The 16,957-nt window shown below is 45.4% G+C and overlaps 13 non-coding genes across 13 annotated transcripts; all 13 read right to left on the bottom strand.

Moving 5' to 3' along the window:
- Positions 1–287: 287 nt before the first annotated feature.
- Positions 288–478, bottom strand: LOC141159395 (U2 spliceosomal RNA). The gene has a single exon (XR_012249402.1). It is a non-coding gene; the product is annotated as a U2 spliceosomal RNA (small nuclear RNA).
- Positions 479–1,591: 1,113 nt separating this feature from the next.
- LOC141160048 (U2 spliceosomal RNA) lies at positions 1,592–1,782 on the bottom strand. The gene has a single exon (XR_012250036.1). It is a non-coding gene; the product is annotated as a U2 spliceosomal RNA (small nuclear RNA).
- A 1,117-nt stretch (positions 1,783–2,899) lies between these two features.
- Positions 2,900–3,090, bottom strand: LOC141159394 (U2 spliceosomal RNA). The gene has a single exon (XR_012249401.1). It is a non-coding gene; the product is annotated as a U2 spliceosomal RNA (small nuclear RNA).
- A 1,115-nt stretch (positions 3,091–4,205) lies between these two features.
- On the bottom strand, positions 4,206–4,396 carry LOC141159393 (U2 spliceosomal RNA). Its single transcript, XR_012249400.1, has one exon. It is a non-coding gene; the product is annotated as a U2 spliceosomal RNA (small nuclear RNA).
- Positions 4,397–5,518: 1,122 nt separating this feature from the next.
- LOC141160679 (U2 spliceosomal RNA) lies at positions 5,519–5,709 on the bottom strand. Its single transcript, XR_012250433.1, has one exon. It is a non-coding gene; the product is annotated as a U2 spliceosomal RNA (small nuclear RNA).
- A 1,118-nt stretch (positions 5,710–6,827) lies between these two features.
- On the bottom strand, positions 6,828–7,018 carry LOC141159685 (U2 spliceosomal RNA). The gene has a single exon (XR_012249687.1). It is a non-coding gene; the product is annotated as a U2 spliceosomal RNA (small nuclear RNA).
- Positions 7,019–8,133: 1,115 nt separating this feature from the next.
- LOC141159392 (U2 spliceosomal RNA) lies at positions 8,134–8,324 on the bottom strand. Its single transcript, XR_012249399.1, has one exon. It is a non-coding gene; the product is annotated as a U2 spliceosomal RNA (small nuclear RNA).
- Positions 8,325–9,442: 1,118 nt separating this feature from the next.
- LOC141159391 (U2 spliceosomal RNA) lies at positions 9,443–9,633 on the bottom strand. Its single transcript, XR_012249398.1, has one exon. It is a non-coding gene; the product is annotated as a U2 spliceosomal RNA (small nuclear RNA).
- A 1,118-nt stretch (positions 9,634–10,751) lies between these two features.
- On the bottom strand, positions 10,752–10,942 carry LOC141159466 (U2 spliceosomal RNA). The gene has a single exon (XR_012249472.1). It is a non-coding gene; the product is annotated as a U2 spliceosomal RNA (small nuclear RNA).
- Positions 10,943–12,055: 1,113 nt separating this feature from the next.
- LOC141159390 (U2 spliceosomal RNA) lies at positions 12,056–12,246 on the bottom strand. Its single transcript, XR_012249397.1, has one exon. It is a non-coding gene; the product is annotated as a U2 spliceosomal RNA (small nuclear RNA).
- Positions 12,247–13,361: 1,115 nt separating this feature from the next.
- On the bottom strand, positions 13,362–13,552 carry LOC141159389 (U2 spliceosomal RNA). Its single transcript, XR_012249396.1, has one exon. It is a non-coding gene; the product is annotated as a U2 spliceosomal RNA (small nuclear RNA).
- A 1,121-nt stretch (positions 13,553–14,673) lies between these two features.
- LOC141159388 (U2 spliceosomal RNA) lies at positions 14,674–14,864 on the bottom strand. Its single transcript, XR_012249395.1, has one exon. It is a non-coding gene; the product is annotated as a U2 spliceosomal RNA (small nuclear RNA).
- A 1,117-nt stretch (positions 14,865–15,981) lies between these two features.
- LOC141159387 (U2 spliceosomal RNA) lies at positions 15,982–16,172 on the bottom strand. Its single transcript, XR_012249394.1, has one exon. It is a non-coding gene; the product is annotated as a U2 spliceosomal RNA (small nuclear RNA).
- Between the last annotated feature and the right edge of the window lie 785 nt (positions 16,173–16,957).

The raw sequence follows: 16,957 nt of genomic DNA, 5'->3' as shown, positions 1-16,957 counted from the left end.
GTGAAAGCTCCAAAATGCTTGCCTAATATGTCTGTTTATCCAAAAGGAAGTATAGAGGGAGAGCTAGATAGATAGCATTGCATTACATTACATGGCAATGCAATGCACAGTTGCTGAAGTTGAACCAAAATGAGCTTGTCATCTGGCTTCTGCAACTTTTAACATGAAAAATCCAATGAGGAGAAGAAAAGCAAAGCCAAAGAGTCCATCCCAAAATCCGACAAACAAGCCAAATGAACAAAAAGCATTGAATTCAATTCTTTCTGATTTTAGAAATTGCATTAAAGAAGGGGTGCACCGGTCCTGGAGATACTGCAATACCAGGTCAATGCGTGGAGTGGACAGAGCAAGCTCTTTTTCCATCTCCCTGTTCTAAAAATCCATTTAATATATGGTCCCCAGATAGGGGACGTATCAGATATTAAACTGATAAGAACAGATACTACACTTGATCTTAGCCAAAAGGCCGAGAAGCGATAACCAGAATTGGTTTCCGACTACGGTGCCACCCAAGGATTCTGAAAAGTCCATTTGTGGAGATGGCCACCTGGACTCCCGTTAAGAAGACATGCTGTCAACCTCTAGATCCCTCACATGCCTGCACTTTTCGGCTTGCTGCTGCTGCAATCCACGCGTTTTAGATCTGCATAACTCCACCTCTTTTAGCACAGTACCCTCAACCCCCGGCTGTTCCCACCCGCCTCAACACCGTTGGAAGGGAGGAGAACCAATTAAGGCGGGGGGGGGGGTGGAACGAGCAGCTGTCTACCCTTAGCAGGAGGGTTGCTGATTAATTACCTCTCCTGCTGCTGCTGCTGGCTGTCCAGCAGCAGACTGAAGGTGGCTGCTGCTGTGCGCAGGTATATAAAGGCTCAGAGCCTATTATGACACGCGCAGCCAGCGTTCCATTGCCACATTCCGTCTACTGCAGGCGGGATACCTGGATGGCTGAATGTCACTGAGAAGCTCACAGAGACCGCCATAAGCAACAGTTTAAAAGAATGCCACAGACTAATCAACCAAACTTTTTGGGTTGGTTTCTCTTTTATAGTCTGCAGGCATTAAATGAAAGAAGTCAGTGTTCCAGCAGAGGGAGACAACGTTTCAGAAAAGGCATTGTAGCAAACCAAAACAGAAATTTTAAGCGCAGCAGAGTAACCAACTCACATACCTGTTAGCTCAGGTGAGTTTAAAAGGCTGCTGTTGATAACAAGGGCATTTGCTAAATAGATGGTGTGTGTGCAACAATATACTGAAAGGTCAATTATATTGTGCAGCTTATCTCACCACCTGTAGTTATTTAGGTGAAAGCTCCAAAATGCTTGCCTAATATGTCTGTTTATCCAAAAGGAAGTATAGAGGGAGAGCTAGATAGATAGCATTGCATTACATTACATGGCAATGCAATGCACAGTTGCTGAAGTTGAACCAAAATGAGCTTGTCATCTGGCTTCTGCAACTTTTAACATGAAAAATCCAATGAGGAGAAGAAAAGCAAAGCCAAAGAGTCCATCCCAAAATCCGACAAACAAGCCAAATGAACAAAAAGCATTGAATTCAATTCTTTCTGATTTTAGAAACTGCATTAAAGAAGGGGTGCACCGGTCCTGGAGATACTGCAATACCAGGTCAATGCGTGGAGTGGACAGAGCAAGCTCTTTTTCCATCTCCCTGTTCTAAAAATCCATTTAATATATGGTCCCCAGACAGGGGACTTATCAGATATTAAACTGATAAGAACAGATACTACACTTCATCTTAGCCAAAAGGCCGAGAAGCGATAACCAGAATTGGTTTCCGACTACGGTGCCACCCAAGGATTCTGAAAAGTCCATTTGTGGAGATGGCCACCTGGACTCCCGTTAAGAAGACATGCTGTCAACCTCTAGATCCCTCACATGCCTGCACTTTTCGGCTTGCTGCTGCTGCAATCCACGCGTTTTAGATCTGCATAACTCCACCTCTTTTAGCACAGTACCCTCAACCCCCGGCTGTTCCCACCCGCCTCAACACCGTTGGAAGGGAGGAGAACCAATTAAGGCGGGGGGGGGGGGTGGAACGAGCAGCTGTCTACCCTTAGCAGGAGGGTTGCTGATTAATTACCTCTCCTGCTGCTGCTGCTGCTGGCTGTCCAGCAGCAGACTGAAGGTGGCTGCTGCTGTGCGCAGGTATATAAAGGCTCAGAGCCTATTATGACACGCGCAGCCAGCGTTCCATTGCCACATTCCGTCTACTGCAGGCGGGATACCTGGATGGCTGAATGTCACTGAGAAGCTCACAGAGACCGCCATAAGCAACAGTTTAAAAGAATGCCACAGACTAATCAACCAAACTTTTTGGGTTGGTTTCTCTTTTATAGTCTGCAGGCATTAAATGAAAGAAGTCAGTGTTCCAGCAGAGGGAGACAACGTTTCAGAAAATGCATTGTAGCAAACTAAAAAAGAAATTTTAAGCGCAGCAGAGTAACCAGCTCACATACCTGTTAGCTCAGGTGAGTTTAAAAGGCTGCTGTTGATAACAAGGGCATTTGCTAAATAGATGGTGTGTGTGCAACAATATACTGAAAGGTCAATTATATTGTGCAGCTTATCTCACCACCTGTAGTTATTTAGGTGAAAGCTCCAAAATGCTTGCCTAATATGTCTGTTTATCCAAAAGGAAGTATAGAGGGAGAGCTAGATAGATAGCATTGCATTACATTACATGGCAATGCAATGCACAGTTGCTGAAGTTGAACCAAAATGAGCTTGTCATCTGGCTTCTGCAACTTTTAACATGAAAAATCCAATGAGGAGAAGAAAAGCAAAGCCAAAGAGTCCATCCCAAAATCCGACAAACAAGCCAAATGAACAAAAAGCATTGAATTCAATTCTTTCTGATTTTAGAAACTGCATTAAAGAAGGGGTGCACCGGTCCTGGAGATACTGCAATACCAGGTCAATGCGTGGAGTGGACAGAGCAAGCTCTTTTTCCATCTCCCTGTTCTAAAAATCCATTTAATATATGGTCCCCAGATAGGGGACGTATCAGATATTAAACTGATAAGAACAGATACTACACTTGATCTTAGCCAAAAGGCCGAGAAGCGATAACCAGAATTGGTTTCCGACTACGGTGCCACCCAAGGATTCTGAAAAGTCCATTTGTGGAGATGGCCACCTGGACTCCCGTTAAGAAGACATGCTGTCAACCTCTAGATCCCTCACATGCCTGCACTTTTCGGCTTGCTGCTGCTGCAATCCACGCGTTTTAGATCTGCATAACTCCACCTCTTTTAGCACAGTACCCTCAACCCCCGGCTGTTCCCACCCGCCTCAACACCGTTGGAAGGGAGGAGAACCAATTAAGGCGGGGGGGGGGTGGAACGAGCAGCTGTCTACCCTTAGCAGGAGGGTTGCTGATTAATTACCTCTCCTGCTGCTGCTGCTGCTGGCTGTCCAGCAGCAGACTGAAGGTGGCTGCTGCTGTGCGCAGGTATATAAAGGCTCAGAGCCTATTATGACACGCGCAGCCAGCGTTCCATTGCCACATTCCGTCTACTGCAGGCGGGATACCTGGATGGCTGAATGTCACTGAGAAGCTCACAGAGACCGCCATAAGCAACAGTTTAAAAGAATGCCACAGACTAATCAACCAAACTTTTTGGGTTGGTTTCTCTTTTATAGTCTGCAGGCATTAAATGAAAGAAGTCAGTGTTCCAGCAGAGGGAGACAACGTTTCAGAAAAGGCATTGTAGCAAACCAAAAAAGAAATTTTAAGCGCAGCAGAGTAACCAGCTCACATACCTGTTAGCTCAGGTGAGTTTAAAAGGCTGCTGTTGATAACAAGGGCATTTGCTAAATAGATGGTGTGTGTGCAACAATATACTGAAAGGTCAATTATATTGTGCAGCTTATCTCACCACCTGTAGTTATTTAGGTGAAAGCTCCAAAATGCTTGCCTAATATGTCTGTTTATCCAAAAGGAAGTATAGAGGGAGAGCTAGATAGATAGCATTGCATTACATTACATGGCAATGCAATGCACAGTTGCTGAAGTTGAACCAAAATGAGCTTGTCATCTGGCTTCTGCAACTTTTAACATGAAAAATCCAATGAGGAGAAGAAAAGCAAAGCCAAAGAGTCCATCCCAAAATCCGACAAACAAGCCAAATGAACAAAAAGCATTGAATTCAATTCTTTCTGATTTTAGAAACTGCATTAAAGAAGGGGTGCACCGGTCCTGGAGATACTGCAATACCAGGTCAATGCGTGGAGTGGACAGAGCAAGCTCTTTTTCCATCTCCCTGTTCTAAAAATCCATTTAATATATGGTCCCCAGATAGGGGACGTATCAGATATTAAACTGATAAGAACAGATACTACACTTGATCTTAGCCAAAAGGCCGAGAAGCGATAACCAGAATTGGTTTCCGACTACGGTGCCACCCAAGGATTCTGAAAAGTCCATTTGTGGAGATGGCCACCTGGACTCCCGTTAAGAAGACATGCTGTCAACCTCTAGATCCCTCACATGCCTGCACTTTTCGGCTTGCTGCTGCTGCAATCCACGCGTTTTAGATCTGCATAACTCCACCTCTTTTTGCACAGTACCCTCAACCCCCGGCTGTTCCCACCCGCCTCAACACCGTTGGAAGGGAGGAGAACCAATTAAGGCGGGGGGGGGGGGGGTGGAACGAACATCTGTCTACCCTTAGCAGGAGGGTTGCTGATTAATTACCTCTCCTGCTGCTGCTGCTGCTGCTGGCTGTCCAGCAGCAGACTGAAGGTGGCTGCTGCTGTGCGCAGGTATATAAAGGCTCAGAGCCTATTATGACACGCGCAGCCAGCGTTCCATTGCCACATTCCGTCTACTGCAGGGGGGATACCTGGATGGCTGAATGTCACTGAGAAGCTCACAGAGACCGCCATAAGCAACAGTTTAAAAGAATGCCACAGACTAATCAACCAAACTTTTTGGGTTGGTTTCTCTTTTATAGTCTGCAGGCATTAAATGAAAGAAGTCAGTGTTCCAGCAGAGGGAGACAACGTTTCAGAAAAGGCATTGTAGCAAACCAAAAAAGAAATTTTAAGCGCAGCAGAGTAACCAGCTCACATACCTGTTAGCTCAGGTGAGTTTAAAAGGCTGCTGTTGATAACAAGGGCATTTGCTAAATAGATGGTGTGTGTGCAACAATATACTGAAAGGTCAATTATATTCTGCAGCTTATCTCACCACCTGTAGTTATTTAGGTGAAAGCTCCAAAATGCTTACCTAATATGTCTGTTTATCCAAAAGGAGGTATAGAGGGAGAGCTAGATAGATAGCATTGCATTACATTACATGGCAATGCAATGCACAGTTGCTGAAGTTGAACCAAAATGAGCTTGTCATCTGGCTTCTGCAACTTTTAACATGAAAAATCCAATGAGGAGAAGAAAAGCAAAGCCAAAGAGTCCATCCCAAAATCCGACAAACAAGCCAAATGAACAAAAAGCATTGAATTCAATTCTTTCTGATTTTAGAAACTGCATTAAAGAAGGGGTGCACCGGTCCTGGAGATACTGCAATACCAGGTCAATGCGTGGAGTGGACAGAGCAAGCTCTTTTTCCATCTCCCTGTTCTAAAAATCCATTTAATATATGGTCCCCAGATAGGGGACATATCAGATATTAAACTGATAAGAACAGATACTACACTTGATCTTAGCCAAAAGGCCGAGAAGCGATAACCAGAATTGGTTTCCGACTACGGTGCCACCCAAGGATTCTGAAAAGTCCATTTGTGGAGATGGCCACCTGGACTCCCGTTAAGAAGACATGCTGTCAACCTCTAGATCCCTCACATGCCTGCACTTTTCGGCTTGCTGCTGCTGCAATCCACGCGTTTTAGATCTGCATAACTCCACCTCTTTTAGCACAGTACCCTCAACCCCCGGCTGTTCCCACCCGCCTCAACACCGTTGGAAGGGAGGAGAACCAATTAAGGCGGGCGGGGGGGGGGGGGGGTGGAACGAGCAGCTGTCTACCCTTAGCAGGAGGGTTGCTGATTAATTACCTCTCCTGCTGCTGCTGGCTGTCCAGCAGCAGACTGAAGTTGGCTGCTGCTGTGCACAGGTATATAAAGGCTCAGAGCCTATTATGACACGCGCAGCCAGCGTTCCATTGCCACATTCCGTCTACTGCAGGCGGGATACCTGGATGGCTGAATGTCACTGAGAAGCTCACAGAGACCGCCATAAGCAACAGTTTAAAAGAATGCCACAGACTAATCAACCAAACTTTTTGGGTTGGTTTCTCTTTTATAGTCTGCAGGCATTAAATGAAAGAAGTCAGTGTTCCAGCAGAGGGAGACAACGTTTCAGAAAAGGCATTGTAGCAAACCAAAAAAGAAATTTTAAGCGCAGCAGAGTAACCAGCTCACATACCTGTTAGCTCAGGTGAGTTTAAAAGGCTGCTGTTGATAACAAGGGCATTTGCTAAATAGATGGTGTGTGTGCAACAATATACTGAAAGGTCAATTATATTGTGCAGCTTATCTCACCACCTGTAGTTATTTAGGTGAAAGCTCCAAAATGCTTGCCTAATATGTCTGTTTATCCAAAAGGAAGTATAGAGGGAGAGCTAGATAGATAGCATTGCATTACATTACATGGCAATGCAATGCACAGTTGCTGAAGTTGAACCAAAATGAGCTTGTCATCTGGCTTCTGCAACTTTTAACATGAAAAATCCAATGAGGAGAAGAAAAGCAAAGCCAAAGAGTCCATCCCAAAATCCGACAAACAAGCCAAATGAACAAAAAGCATTGAATTCAATTCTTTCTGATTTTAGAAACTGCATTAAAGAAGGGGTGCACCGGTCCTGGAGATACTGCAATACCAGGTCAATGCGTGGAGTGGACAGAGCAAGCTCTTTTTCCATCACCCTGTTCTAAAAATCCATTTAATATATGGTCCCCAGATAGGGGACGTATCAGATATTAAACTGATAAGAACAGATACTACACTTGATCTTAGCCAAAAGGCCGAGAAGCGATAACCAGAATTGGTTTCCGACTACGGTGCCACCCAAGGATTCTGAAAAGTCCATTTGTGGAGATGGCCACCTGGACTCCCGTTAAGAAGACATGCTGTCAACCTCTAGATCCCTCACATGCCTGCACTTTTCGGCTTGCTGCTGCTGCAATCCACGCGTTTTAGATCTGCATAACTCCACCTCTTTTAGCACAGTACCCTCAACCCCCGGCTGTTCCCACCCGCCTCAACACCGTTGGAAGGGAGGAGAACCAATTAAGGCGGGGGGGGGGTGGAACGAGCAGCTGTCTACCCTTAGCAGGAGGGTTGCTGATTAATTACCTCTCCTGCTGCTGCTGCTGCTGGCTGTCCAGCAGCAGACTGAAGGTGGCTGCTGCTGTGCGCAGGTATATAAAGGCTCAGAGCCTATTATGACACGCGCAGCCAGCGTTCCATTGCCACATTCCGTCTACTGCAGGCGGGATACCTGGCTGGCTGAATGTCACTGAGAAGCTCACAGAGACCGCCATAAGCAACAGTTTAAAAGAATGCCACAGACTAATCAACCAAACTTTTTGGGTTGTTTTCTCTTTTATAGTCTGCAGGCATTAAATGAAAGAAGTCAGTGTTCCAGCAGAGGGAGACAACGTTTCAGAAAAGGCATTGTAGCAAACCAAAAAAGAAATTTTAAGCGCAGCAGAGTAACCAGCTCACATACCTGTTAGCTCAGGTGAGTTTAAAAGGCTGCTGTTGATAACAAGGGCATTTGCTAAATAGATGTTGTGTGTGCAACAATATACTGAAAGGTCAATTATATTGTGCAGCTTATCTCACCACCTGTAGTTATTTAGGTGAAAGCTCCAAAATGCTTGCCTAATATGTCTGTTTATCCAAAAGGAAGTATAGAGGGAGAGCTAGATAGATAGCATTGCATTACATTACATGGCAATGCAATGCACAGTTGCTGAAGTTGAACCAAAATGAGCTTGTCATCTGGCTTCTGCAACTTTTAACATGAAAAATCCAATGAGGAGAAGAAAAGCAAAGCCAAAGAGTCCATCCCAAAATCCGACAAACAAGCCAAATGAACAAAAAGCATTGAATTCAATTCTTTCTGATTTTAGAAACTGCATTAAAGAAGGGGTGCACCGGTCCTGGAGATACTGCAATACCAGGTCAATGCGTGGAGTGGACAGAGCAAGCTCTTTTTCCATCTCCCTGTTCTAAAAATCCATTTAATATATGGTCCCCAGATAGGGGACGTATCAGATATTAAACTGATAAGAACAGATACTACACTTGATCTTAGCCAAAAGGCCGAGAAGCGATAACCAGAATTGGTTTCCGACTACGGTGCCACCCAAGGATTCTGAAAAGTCCATTTGTGGAGATGGCCACCTGGACTCCCGTTAAGAAGACATGCTGTCAACCTCTAGATCCCTCACATGCCTGCACTTTTCGGCTTGCTGCTGCTGCAATCCACGCGTTTTAGATCTGCATAACTCCACCTCTTTTAGCACAGTACCCTCAACCCCCGGCTGTTCCCACCCGCCTCAACACCGTTGGAAGGGAGGAGAACCAATTAAGGCGGGGGGGGGGTGGAACGAGCAGCTGTCTACCCTTAGCAGGAGGGTTGCTGATTAATTACCTCTCCTGCTGCTGCTGCTGCTGCTGGCTGTCCAGCAGCAGACTGAAGGTGGCTGCTGCTGTGCGCAGGTATATAAAGGCTCAGAGCCTATTATGACACGCGCAGCCAGCGTTCCATTGCCACATTCCGTCTACTGCAGGCGGGATACCTGGATGGCTGAATGTCACTGAGAAGCTCACAGAGATCGCCATAAGCAACAGTTTAAAAGAATGCCACAGACTAATCAACCAAACTTTTTGGGTTGGTTTCTCTTTTATAGTCTGCAGGCATTAAATGAAAGAAGTCAGTGTTCCAGCAGAGGGAGACAACGTTTCAGAAAAGGCATTGTAGCAAACCAAAAAAGAAATTTTAAGCGCAGCAGAGTAACCAGCTCACATACCTGTTAGCTCAGGTGAGTTTAAAAGGCTGCTGTTGATAACAAGGGCATTTGCTAAATAGATGGTGTGTGTGCAACAATATACTGAAAGGTCAATTATATTGTGCAGCTTATCTCACCACCTGTAGTTATTTAGGTGAAAGCTCCAAAATGCTTGCCTAATATGTCTGTTTATCCAAAAGGAAGTATAGAGGGAGAGCTAGATAGATAGCATTGCATTACATTACATGGCAATGCAATGCACAGTTGCTGAAGTTGAACCAAAATGAGCTTGTCATCTGGCTTCTGCAACTTTTAACATGAAAAATCCAATGAGGAGAAGAAAAGCAAAGCCAAAGAGTCCATCCCAAAATCCGACAAACAAGCCAAATGAACAAAAAGCATTGAATTCAATTCTTTCTGATTTTAGAAACTGCATTAAAGAAGGGGTGCACCGGTCCTGGAGATACTGCAATACCAGGTCAATGCGTGGAGTGGACAGAGCAAGCTCTTTTTCCATCTCCCTGTTCTAAAAATCCATTTAATATATGGTCCCCAGATAGGGGACGTATCAGATATTAAACTGATAAGAACAGATACTACACTTGATCTTAGCCAAAAGGCCGAGAAGCGATAACCAGAATTGGTTTCCGACTACGGTGCCACCCAAGGATTCTGAAAAGTCCATTTGTGGAGATGGCCACCTGGACTCCCGTTAAGAAGATATGCTGTCAACCTCTAGATCCCTCACATGCCTGCACTTTTCGGCTTGCTGCTGCTGCAATCCACGCGTTTTAGATCTGCATAACTCCACCTCTTTTAGCACAGTACCCTCAACCCCCGGCTGTTCCCACCCGCCTCAACACCGTTGGAAGGGAGGAGAACCAATTAAGGCGGGGGGGGGGTGGAACGAGCAGCTGTCTACCCTTAGCAGGAGGGTTGCTGATTAATTACCTCTCCTGCTGCTGCTGCTGCTGCTGGCTGTCCAGCAGCAGACTGAAGGTGGCTGCTGCTGTGCGCAGGTATATAAAGGCTCAGAGCCTATTATGACACGCGCAGCCAGCGTTCCATTGCCACATTCCGTCTACTGCAGGCGGGATACCTGGATGGCTGAATGTCACTGAGAAGCTCACAGAGACCGCCATAAGCAACAGTTTAAAAGAATGCCACAGACTAATCAACCAAACTTTTTGGGTTGGTTTCTCTTTTATAGTCTGCAGGCATTAAATGAAAGAAGTCAGTGTTCCAGCAGAGGGAGACAACGTTTCAGAAAAGGCATTGTAGCAAACCAAAAAAGAAATTTTAAGCGCAGCAGAGTAACCAGCTCACATACCTGTTAGCTCAGGTGAGTTTAAAAGGCTGCTGTTGATAACAAGGGCATTTGCTAAATAGATGGTGTGTGTGCAACAATATACTGAAAGGTCAATTATATTGTGCAGCTTATCTCACCACCTGTAGTTATTTAGGTGAAAGCTCCAAAATGCTTGCCTAATATGTCTGTTTATCCAAAAGGAAGTATAGAGGGAGAGCTAGATAGATAGCATTGCATTACATTACATGGCAATGCAATGCACAGTTGCTGAAGTTGAACCAAAATGAGCTTGTCATCTGGCTTCTGCAACTTTTAACATGAAAAATCCAATGAGGAGAAGAAAAGCAAAGCCAAAGAGTCCATCCCAAAATCCGACAAACAAGCCAAATGAACAAAAAGCATTGAATTCAATTCTTTCTGATTTTAGAAACTGCATTAAAGAAGGGGTGCACCGGTCCTGGAGATACTGCAATACCAGGTCAATGCATGGAGTGGACAGAGCAAGCTCTTTTTCCATCTCCCTGTTCTAAAAATCCATTTAATATATGGTCCCCAGATAGGGGACGTATCAGATATTAAACTGATAAGAACAGATACTACACTTGATCTTAGCCAAAAGGCCGAGAAGCGATAACCAGAATTGGTTTCCGACTACGGTGCCACCCAAGGATTCTGAAAAGTCCATTTGTGGAGATGGCCACCTGGACTCCCGTTAAGAAGACATGCTGTCAACCTCTAGATCCCTCACATGCCTGCACTTTTCGGCTTGCTGCTGCTGCAATCCACGCGTTTTAGATCTGCATAACTCCACCTCTTTTAGCACAGTACCCTCAACCCCCGGCTGTTCCCACCCGCCTCAACACCGTTGGAAGGGAGGAGAACCAATTAAGGCGGGGGGGGGGGTGGAACGAGCAGCTGTCTACCCTTAGCAGGAGGGTTGCTGATTAATTACCTCTCCTGCTGCTGCTGCTGGCTGTCCAGCAGCAGACTGAAGGTGGCTGCTGCTGTGCGCAGGTATATAAAGGCTCAGAGCCTATTATGACACGCGCAGCCAGCGTTCCATTGCCACATTCCGTCTACTGCAGGCGGGATACCTGGATGGCTGAATGTCACTGAGAAGCTCACAGAGACCGCCATAAGCAACAGTTTAAAAGAATGCCACAGACTAATCAACCAAACTTTTTGGGTTGGTTTCTCTTTTATAGTCTGCAGGCATTAAATGAAAGAAGTCAGTGTTCCAGCAGAGGGAGACAACGTTTCAGAAAAGGCATTGTAGCAAACCAAAAAAGAAATTTTAAGCGCAGCAGAGTAACCAGCTCACATACCTGTTAGCTCAGGTGAGTTTAAAAGGCTGCTGTTGATAACAAGGGCATTTGCTAAATAGATGGTGTGTGTGCAACAATATACTGAAAGGTCAATTATATTGTGCAGCTTATCTCACCACCTGTAGTTATTTAGGTGAAAGCTCCAAAATGCTTGCCTAATATGTCTGTTTATCCAAAAGGAAGTACAGAGGGAGAGCTAGATAGATAGCATTGCGTTACATTACATGGCAATGCAATGCACAGTTGCTGAAGTTGAACCAAAATGAGCTTGTCATCTGGCTTCTGCAACTTTGAACATGAAAAATCCAATGAGGAGAAGAAAAGCAAAGCCAAAGAGTCCATCCCAAAATCCGACAAACAAGCCAAATGAACAAAAAGCATTGAATTCAATTCTTTCTGATTTTAGAAACTGCATTAAAGAAGGGGTGCACCGGTCCTGGAGATACTGCAATACCAGGTCAATGCGTGGAGTGGACAGAGCAAGCTCTTTTTCCATCTCCCTGTTCTAAAAATCCATTTAATATATGGTCCCCAGATAGGGGACGTATCAGATATTAAACTGATAAGAACAGATACTACACTTGATCTTAGCCAAAAGGCCGAGAAGCGATAACCAGAATTGGTTTCCGACTACGGTGCCACCCAAGGATTCTGAAAAGTCCATTTGTGGAGATGGCCACCTGGACTCCCGTTAAGAAGACATGCTGTCAACCTCTAGATCCCTCACATGCCTGCACTTTTCGGCTTGCTGCTGCTGCAATCCACGCGTTTTAGATCTGCATAACTCCACCTCTTTTAGCACAGTACCCTCAACCCCCGGCTGTTCCCACCCGCCTCAACACCGTTGGAAGGGAGGAGAACCAATTAAGTCGGGGGGGGGGGGGAGCGAGCGGCTGTCTACCCTTAGCAGGAGGGTTGCTGATTAATTACCTCTCCTGCTGCTGCTGCTGCTGGCTGTCCAGCAGCAGACTGAAGGTGGCTGCTGCTGTGCGCAGGTATATAAAGGCTCAGAGCCTATTATGACACGCGCAGCCAGCGTTCCATTGCCACATTCCGTCTACTGCAGGCAGGATACCTGGATGGCTGAATGTCACTGAGAAGCTCACAGAGACCGCCATAAGCAACAGTTTAAAAGAATGCCACAGACTAATCAACCAAACTTTTTGGGTTGGTTTCTCTTTTATAGTCTGCAGGCATTAAATGAAAGAAGTCAGTGTTCCAGCAGAGGGAGACAACGTTTCAGAAAATGCATTGTAGCAAACCAAAAAAGAAATTTTAAGCGCAGCAGAGTAACCAGCTCACATACCTGTTAGCTCAGGTGAGTTTAAAAGGCTGCTGTTGATAACAAGGGCATTTGCTAAATAGATGGTGTGTGTGCAACAATATACTGAAAGGTCAATTATATTGTGCAGCTTATCTCACCACCTGTAGTTATTTAGGTGAAAGCTCCAAAATGCTTGCCTAATATGTCTGTTTATCCAAAAGGAAGTATAGAGGGAGAGCTAGATAGATAGCATTGCATTACATTACATGGCAATGCAATGCACAGTTGCTGAAGTTGAACCAAAATGAGCTTGTCATCTGGCTTCTGCAACTTTTAACATGAAAAATCCAATGAGGAGAAGAAAAGCAAAGCCAAAGAGTCCATCCCAAAATCCGACAAACAAGCCAAATGAACAAAAAGCATTGAATTCAATTCTTTCTGATTTTAGAAACTGCATTAAAGAAGGGGTGCACCGGTCCTGGAGATACTGCAATACCAGGTCAATGCGTGGAGTGGACAGAGCAAGCTCTTTTTCCATCTCCCTGTTCTAAAAATCCATTTAATATATGGTCCCCAGATAGGGGACGTATCAGATATTAAACTGATAAGAACAGATACTACACTTGATCTTAGCCAAAAGGCCGAGAAGCGATAACCAGAATTGGTTTCCGACTACGGTGCCACCCAAGGATTCTGAAAAGTCCATTTGTGGAGATGGCCACCTGGACTCCCGTTAAGAAGACATGCTGTCAACCTCTAGATCCCTCACATGCCTGCACTTTTCGGCTTGCTGCTGCTGCAATCCACGCGTTTTAGATCTGCATAACTCCACCTCTTTTAGCACAGTACCCTCAACCCCCGGCTGTTCCCACCCGCCTCAACACCGTTGGAAGGAAGGAGAACCAATTAGGGCGGGGGGGGGTGGGGGGTGGAACGAGCAGCTGTCTACCCTTAGCAGGAGGGTTGCTGATTAATTACCTCTCCTGCTGCTGCTGCTGCTGGCTGTCCAGCAGCAGACTGAAGGTGGCTGCTGCTGTGCGCAGGTATATAAAGGCTCAGAGCCTATTATGACACGCGCAGCCAGCGTTCCATTGCCACATTCCGTCTACTGCAGGCGGGATACCTGGATGGCTGAATGTCACTGAGAAGCTCACAGAGACCGCCATAAGCAACAGTTTAAAAGAATGCCACAGACTAATCAACCAAACTTTTTGGGTTGGTTTCTCTTTTAAAGTCTGCAGGCATTAAATGAAAGAAGTCAGTGTTCCAGCAGAGGGAGACAACGTTTCAGAAAAGGCATTGTAGCAAACCAAAAAAGAAATTTTAAGCGCAGCAGAGTAACCAGCTCACATACCTGTTAGCTAAGGTGAGTTTAAAAGGCTGCTGTTGATAACAAGGGCATTTGCTAAATAGATGGTGTGTGTGCAACAATATACTGAAAGGTCAATTATATTGTGCAGCTTATCTCACCACCTGTAGTTATTTAGGTGAAAGCTCCAAAATGCTTGCCTAATATGTCTGTTTATCCAAAAGGAAGTATAGAGGGAGAGCTAGATAGATAGCATTGCATTACATTACATGGCAATGCAATGCACAGTTGCTGAAGTTGAACCAAAATGAGCTTGTCATCTGGCTTCTGCAACTTTTAACATGAAAAATCCAATGAGGAGAAGAAAAGCAAAGCCAAAGAGTCCATCCCAAAATCCGACAAACAAGCCAAATGAACAAAAAGCATTGAATTCAATTCTTTCTGATTTTAGAAACTGCATTAAAGAAGGGGTGCACCGGTCCTGGAGATACTGCAATACCAGGTCAATGCGTGGAGTGGACAGAGCAAGCTCTTTTTCCATCTCCCTGTTCTAAAAATCCATTTAATATATGGTCCCCAGATAGGGGACGTATCAGATATTAAACTGATAAGAACAGATACTACACTTGATCTTAGCCAAAAGGCCGAGAAGCGATAACCAGAATTGGTTTCCGACTACGGTGCCACCCAAGGATTCTGAAAAGTCCATTTGTGGAGATGGCCACCTGGACTCCCGTTAAGAAGACATGCTGTCAACCTCTAGATCCCTCACATGCCTGCACTTTTCGGCTTGCTGCTGCTGCAATCCACGCGTTTTAGATCTGCATAACTCCACCTCTTTTAGCACAGTACCCTCAACCCCCGGCTGTTCCCACCCGCCTCAACACCGTTGGAAGGGAGGAGAACCAATTAAGGCGGGGGGGGGGGGAGGAACGAGCAGCTGTCTACCCTTAGCAGGAGGGTTGCTGATTAATTACCTCTCCTGCTGCTGCTGCTGCTGGCTGTCCAGCAGCAGACTGAAGGTGGCTGCTGCTGTGCGCAGGTATATAAAGGCTCAGAGCCTATTATGACACGCGCAGCCAGCGTTCCATTGCCACATTCCGTCTACTGCAGGCGGGATACCTGGATGGCTGAATGTCACTGAGAAGCTCACAGAGACCGCCATAAGCAACAGTTTAAAAGAATGCCACAGACTAATCAACCAAACTTTTTGGGTTGGTTTCTCTTTTAAAGTCTGCAGGCATTAAATGAAAGAAGTCAGTGTTCCAGCAGAGGGAGACAACGTTTCAGAAAAGGCATTGTAGCAAACCAAAAAAGAAATTTTAAGCGCAGCAGAGTAACCAGCTCACATACCTGTTAGCTAAGGTGAGTTTAAAAGGCTGCTGTTGATAACAAGGGCATTTGCTAAATAGATGGTGTGTGTGCAACAATATACTGAAAGGTCAATTATATTGTGCAGCTTATCTCACCACCTGTAGTTATTTAGGTGAAAGCTCCAAAATGCTTGCCTAATATGTCTGTTTATCCAAAAGGAAGTATAGAGGGAGAGCTAGATAGATAGCATTGCATTACATTACATGGCAATGCAATGCACAGTTGCTGAAGTTGAACCAAAATGAGCTTGTCATCTGGCTTCTGCAACTTTTAACATGAAAAATCCAATGAGGAGAAGAAAAGCAAAGCCAAAGAGTCCATCCCAAAATCCGACAAACAAGCCAAATGAACAAAAAGCATTGAATTCAATTCTTTCTGATTTTAGAAACTGCATTAAAGAAGGGGTGCACCGGTCCTGGAGATACTGCAATACCAGGTCAATGCGTGGAGTGGACAGAGCAAGCTCTTTTTCCATCTCCCTGTTCTAAAAATCCATTTAATATATGGTCCCCAGATAGGGGACGTATCAGATATTAAACTGATAAGAACAGATACTACACTTGATCTTAGCCAAAAGGCCGAGAAGCGATAACCAGAATTGGTTTCCGACTACGGTGCCACCCAAGGATTCTGAAAAGTCCATTTGTGGAGATGGCCACCTGGACTCCCGTTAAGAAGACATGCTGTCAACCTCTAGATCCCTCACATGCCTGCACTTTTCGGCTTGCTGCTGCTGCAATCCACGCGTTTTAGATCTGCATAACTCCACCTCTTTTAGCACAGTACCCTCAACCCCCGGCTGTTCCCACCCGCCTCAACACCGTTGGAAGGGAGGAGAACCAATTAAGGCGGGGGGGGGGGGAGGAACGAGCAGCTGTCTACCCTTAGCAGGAGGGTTGCTGATTAATTACCTCTCCTGCTGCTGCTGCTGCTGGCTGTCCAGCAGCAGACTGAAGGTGGCTGCTGCTGTGCGCAGGTATATAAAGGCTCAGAGCCTATTATGACACGCGCAGCCAGCGTTCCATTGCCACATTCCGTCTACTGCAGGCGGGATACCTGGATGGCTGAATGTCACTGAGAAGCTCACAGAGACCGCCATAAGCAACAGTTTAAAAGAATGCCACAGACTAATCAACCAAACTTTTTGGGTTGGTTTCTCTTTTAAAGTCTGCAGGCATTAAATGAAAGAAGTCAGTGTTCCAGCAGAGGGAGACAACGTTTCAGAAAAGGCATTGTAGCAAACCAAAAAAGAAATTTTAAGCGCAGCAGAGTAACCAGCTCACATACCTGTTAGCTAAGGTGAGTTTAAAAGGCTGCTGTTGATAACAAGGGCATTTGCTAAATAGATGGTGTGTGTGCAACAATATACTGAAAG

The sequence above is a fragment of the Phyllobates terribilis genome, unplaced genomic scaffold (assembly GCF_046119375.1).
Source record: "Phyllobates terribilis strain yellow unplaced genomic scaffold, ASM4611937v1 Scaffold_8__6_contigs__length_399053987, whole genome shotgun sequence".
Classification (NCBI taxonomy): Eukaryota; Metazoa; Chordata; class Amphibia; order Anura; family Dendrobatidae; genus Phyllobates; species Phyllobates terribilis.
Note: the sequence above shows the minus strand (reverse complement) of the source record. Positions and strands in the feature narration are given on the sequence as shown.